Source organism: Corvus kubaryi, unplaced genomic scaffold (assembly GCF_017639235.1).
Source record: "Corvus kubaryi isolate FWS band 111438036 unplaced genomic scaffold, C.kubaryi_AGA036_p1.0 37264, whole genome shotgun sequence".
NCBI classification, from domain to species: Eukaryota; Metazoa; Chordata; class Aves; order Passeriformes; family Corvidae; genus Corvus; species Corvus kubaryi.
Window position 1 is genome coordinate 2,822,768 of NW_024581079.1, and position 6,000 is coordinate 2,828,767.

Here is a 6,000-nt window from a genome sequence, read left to right on the forward strand (position 1 = left end):
GTGGGAGCCAAACTGTCAATCCCATAATCAGTTATGAACAATGTAAGCAATGTCTGTCTAATCTGTAAACGACCAGCTCGTCTGAGAGGCTCCTGTAATGATGCTAAAACAACCATTGGCTTGGGAATTATTCATGTCTGGAAAGAGGTGGGGGGGAAAAAGTTCACCTTTGGGAACTGTTGATCATAAAATCCCAGAATGATTTGGGTTAGAAGAGACCTTAAATATTGTCTTGTTCCACCCCCTGCCATGGCAAGGACACCTTCCACTACCCCAGGTTGCTCCAAGCCCTGTCCAGCCTGGTCCTGACAGTTTAAGAGGCTTCAAAACCCGGTGCAACCTCTTCCTTCAAGGGTAAATAGGAAGAAAATGGGGGGGGGGGGAAGGGGAAAATTCAAGGTGGGATGGATTCCAGGTATTTTTAGGCACACGATTTGGTGCCTTGTACTCCGTAAATGGGGTCAGGGCAGAGCTGGGGCACCCAGGGGCTGCTTGTCATCAGGTGTGGATGAAGTGCCCCGGGATAAACCATTCATTCCTCATGAAGAATGTGTCAGCCTCTCCAAACACTGGAATATTCAAGTGGAGGCAGCCAAAACCCCCCTGCAGCAAAGGAGCTGCTGGCACACTCACGGATCCGCCACCCCCGGGACATCACTGGCCAGGTGTGAAATGAGGCTGTGAAACACAAACACCTCCCGAGGAACGAGAGCTCTGCGAGAGAGGGAAACAGGGCAGGAGAACCCAGGAAATCCCACTGACTCTGAGGTGTCTCTGTGGCAGGGCCGTGTGTCTGCAAACCCAGCAGCAAAACGAGCCTGGTGGAAATCACAGGAGCTGCTAGAAGCACAGTTTGGGGGCATTTTGGAGGAAATTCCACAATGTGAGAGAGCTGCGGTCTGAGCAGCCGCAGAGTCAGTGGGAATGGTAGGGTGAGTTTTCGGGAAGAACACCCGACTTTTCCCCCACTGACCCCATGTGAAATTCCAGAAGGACTTCCCAAATCCTGAATCCATCTTTTCCCCTGGAACGCATCTCAAAGGCTCTAATGCCTGCTCTAATGCCTCTCTTCATCTCCAGCAGCACAGGTAAGAATAACAACGATAAAAAATTAAAAGCTCCAATAAACATTATTGATGCCATTCCTAACGAGGCAGAGGGGGAGAAGGAAGAGGAGAGGATGCTGAGGTGATAAATATGGTGTGTCAGCCATAAATTACAGCCGTCATTAAGCTCCTACAGTGGGGCCTGACAAATTGTTTTGGGGAAGTACAAGCTGAGCTGCACCTTCCAGTCTCAGCTATTCCGAGGCTGCACCTTAAAAAAAATCAATCCAATCGATTCTGTATCAATCTGAGATGTGGCTGGAATTGTGCTGGTACTGCTCCCGACCTGCTGCACTCCTTGGGAAGGACGAGGCCTGTTTGCAGGGGCACTGGGTTGGATTTGATGGAGTAAGGAAAGGGAAAGGCTGCAGGGCTTGCTGCGGGTCCCCAGCTGGGTTTGCAGGCTACCATCACCCTGCTCGCTTCCCAGTTCAAGCATTAGTGCTTCTTTTTCCTAAAGGATGGGCTTTTCCATGGTTGGATGGGGATGATGTGCTGCTGGGAGGGTCTCAGCACCCAAATCTGAGGGGGCAGGAGCTGTCTCAGGTGGCACTGTGGTGATGAAGGGGCAGCAGCTGGTCCTAGAATTCCCAATTCCGATGGCTGGATGTCCTTCTGTGACCCCCTGGTCCGCCAGCCATGGTGGTACAGGATGTGCACCCACCTCCTCCAGAGTTTTTTTGTAATTCCAGAGGATGCCAGCCCCTTCTTCCCAACCTGATCCTTGTCCCTGGCCTTTAGCTGAACTCATGGTTAATAAAGAGGGGGTTGATGCCCTCAGGGTGGTTCCACCTCTCCCTGCGCACAGAGATCACTGTGGATTTTCAGCTTCCAGCTCTCTCCATTCTCTCCTATCCCAGCTCTGAGTTTCATCCAGCCCCAACCCTTCCCATCCCTGCAGCTCCACCACAGAGCAACGGCTCCTGCGTTGCCAAAAGCACCCCAGGATTGCCTCCACCCCACACCTTATAGACCTCAGCTGGCAGGAAAACAGAGAAAAGGGGGAAAATCTGTGTGCTGGTGTGGTCTTTGCAAAAGCCATTCATCCCGGGGCTCTTCCCACCAGGCCCCGAATGAGATTCCTGGGTGGATGATTTGTTTTGTCCTTCTCCTGCCGGCTCAGATTAATCTCTGCTCCTGAAGTAGTGGTGTCATTTCTCGGAGACGTACGGCGGCAGGAATCAGGGAGCCCCATAAATTGGAGACAATTCCTGATCCATCCATCTTCCTTCCCACTCTCCATCCCCACTCCTCTCCTCAGGGCAAGGGCAGGCCCTGCAGGCACTGGTGCAGCCGCTGCTTTGTGGACTAATAAATATTAAAATCCCCTCAGGATGGGAGAGGCTGGAACAACAGAGAGATTCCGGTGCTCCAGAGCAATTTGCTTTCCTTCCTTTTCTGCTGCTTTCATTCCTTGTGCATGGCTGAAGGAGCAGGATCGTGATCCCTGGTGAAATGCCACATTCCTAACTTTTTTTCCCCATGGCGGGCTTTTTTGGGGGAAAAAAACCCAAACAAAACAAAAACCAGTTTCGAGTATCTTCACATTGCAACAGCTGGACTGAAGGGCCGGGGCTTTGGATGAGAGAGCAAGCGCAGGATGCTGGGATTTGATGGGGATGTGGGTGTGGATGTAGGGATGGAACAGGAGCAGAGGAGCCGGGATGCACTTGGTGCAAAACCATCCTGCACAGCGGTCTCAGAGCTGTCCCCTCTGAGCCCATATCGTGGTCATGGGTACCTGAAACGCTGTACAACAGATGAGATGTGATCAATGAAACAGCATCAGATCATTACAGTTGGAAAAGACCTCCGAGGCCATCAAGTCCAACCTTCAAATCCATGTGTCCGTATATATACGCCTGTCTTTATGCACACACACAGAATGTACCCACAGAAACAGGTAGACAGGTAGATAGATTGTCCCTGGAAATGAAATGAAAGCTTGGAGGAGCCAGGAACACCACAATTTATTATTTATGGAGCCCAGGATGTGACAAGCCGTGCACAGGCCTGGCAGCAACAGCAGCCTCTCCCTTCAGGACTTCAGGAGCTTGCTGAGGCACAGACAAACCGGAGGGAGAGCCCAGAGGGCTGCAGGGAGCCACTTAAGGCTGGCTGGAGGAAGGGGATGAGGCTCTGGCACTCCCAAGAATCCAGCTGTTCCCTAAGTGCCCTGTCTGTGCTCATCAGTGTCAGGCAGCATCACCCGTGGCGTCGCTCCATCATCCCCGAGCTGCCAGATGCTGCTGTCGTGGGACACCAGGAGGGGGACAGGACTTGGAGGAGGACGTGTCCCCTGTGGAAAGCCGTCACCTGCATGTCCCCTCACCCAGACCAGGCAGCCACCTCTGAAAGGAGAGCAAAAGGGCACCATTTCTCTGGTATTAATTTTGAAAGCTTCCCGGGCTCAGCTCAGCGCCTGCCTGTCTCTGTCTGTTTGCCTCTGCTGAGAAGATTCATTACTTTGATGGATTTGTGTAATTTTTCCAAGTGCTTCGGGTGACAAACAATAAAACACACTTCACGCTCGTCTCCGAGGGGCTGGGGGAGCGGGGAACACTGCAGAGGGGATTTGTCCCAGGAAAAGCCCATTCCTCCCACAGTTTGGGCAGAGCAACTCTCTGCGTGCCAGCAGGGAAAGCCCTGCAGGGCTATGGGAATTTGGCCAATGGGGCTTTGCCTGCTGGAAAGGGCAAGGCCATGGGTGTGAGCGGAGCTGCTGAGCCTCCAAAATTCAATCCAGCCCTCCATTTCTTCAGCTGCAGCAGAGCAAACAGATGTGGTGTCGGGATAAAGGGTTAGGATTGGGATCAGGGCATCTCAGGCAAGGAGGAACACAGGAATGCAGGTGTAAGTGATGCTGGTGGCTTATGGACACTGCTGGATGTTTCCAAGAGGGAAGGATTTCATCCTGAGCATGGCTCCTGAGCAGATTATCATCTCTGCTGGGACCCCCTGCGCTCAGAAGGAATAAATTATTCCAGATTGAGCCAGACAAGCTCAATCACTCTTGGTGACAGAGGCCCAGGATTTACGGCCACGAGGAGGTGCAGCACAGCTTTGGAAACCTCTTATCTATGGAGATACTGGACCCAGAGCACAGAAACAGCCCAGTCCCATGGCACCTGTGCCAGGTGAGTGCAGCGGGGACAGGGACAGGGACAGGGTTGGTAGCCAAGACTGTCCATGATGGTGAAACCAAGACAAGGTCAAGACACAGAGTTAAGTCCATGGGGCTCTGGCTGACGTCACTTGAATGGTATTTTTGGGTCTTAAATGTTTCATGGTGCCCTGGAGGGGTGATGGGTGAGGGGCTGGGAAGTAGCTAGGAAGTGGCTTCCTGCAGCAAAGCCAAGAGCAAGCACATTCCTTGTGCTCCAGCCATGCCTCAGTTCCGGCTGGGATCTTCAGCTGGGTTTCCAGGTGCTGGGGTTGGTGTGGTGAAAACAGGCTGGGATACTTGTGCACCTTTGGCTTGCACCTTCCCAATTCTCCAGGCCTGGAATTAAGCTTCCTGTGCAATGCTGGGAAGTGCCAGCACTGGGATGGCTCATGGCAAAGAAATCTCCTCATAGAGCTGAGCCTGAACCACCGAGGTTCACCCAAATCTCCTTGGCACCCAAATCTCCTTGGCACCCAAACACAGCCCAAGAGCTCTGCCAGCTGTCCACAAATCTGTGGCCATTTGGGTGGGCACTGGGGAGCTTTCATGGAATCACTGGGGTTGGAAAAGTCCTCTGGGATCATTGATTCCAACCACTAACCCGGCACTGCCAGGTCCACCACTAAACCATGTGCCTGAGCAGCACATCCACAATTCCACATGCATTCCAAGGTAAGATGAAGAGGGAGAGGTCACTGTCTCCCAAAATCAGCCCAAGGGAAGCAGCAGATGAGTGATGAGCAGCAGGAGGCTGAAGGAGAAGACAGCCCTAAAAGCTCTGATGGCTGGAGGGCCACCACCACCTTCAGGAGAGAAGATTCTCCATTTCCACCCAGGCTGTGGGGTGTGCTCTGAATTCCCAGAGATTATTCAGCCTTTCCCGTGCCAGCTGCCTGGGCATTTGTACCCAGATCATGGCACACAGAGGAACATCCCAGGCACCAGAGCTGCTCCAGTGCAGAGCATCAGCCACAAGTTTGGGCAGTGCCTACAAGCAGACAAGGACAAAGTCAGGAGAAGTGTTTGCTCCGGCCTCACCCCTCATGAAATAAAAAGCAATAACTAAGGAGACTGGGAAGGAGAGGCACTAACAGCCTGGATTTATCCAGCTTTGTGAGAAAAATCTCTGCTGCTGACCTGTGGATGAAAGTGCAGATAACTGTTTTAGTTTTCACTGGGGAGAGCCTCAGTTCTCGCCTGAAAAAAACCATTTCTGCTCTTTGGGGAATGAGCTGGGCCTTGATCTATAGCTCTGGCTCTCAAAGAGCAAATGAAACACTTTCTCTTTTCATCCACGTCCCTAAAGGACTCGCCACCATGAAAAATGGGAGCAACTCCCTCAGAGGGAGATTACCAGCTCAATTTGCCATCAAATCATGGATTCTGGTCGGTGCTGCTGGCACAGACACAGTGTCCAAAGCTGCTCCTGCCTCTGAGAGCCTTCTCCATCAGAGGGGGGGTGGGAATGGAAAAGGAGGGAAGGGCAAGGGGTGGAACAGATCCAGGGGGATGTGGGGAAGGAGAAAAGAAGAAGAAGAAGAGGAAGGGACAAATGAAGAGAAAAGGGGAAAGGGGAAAGGGAAAAGGGAAAAGGGGAAGAGAAGATGAAGAGAAGGACGCTGGGAAGGGGAAGTAAAGGGGTAGGAGAAAAGGAGAAGGAGAAGAGGAGGAGAAGGAGAAGGAGAAGGAGAAGGAGAAGGAGAAGGAGAAGGAGAAGGAGAAGGAGAA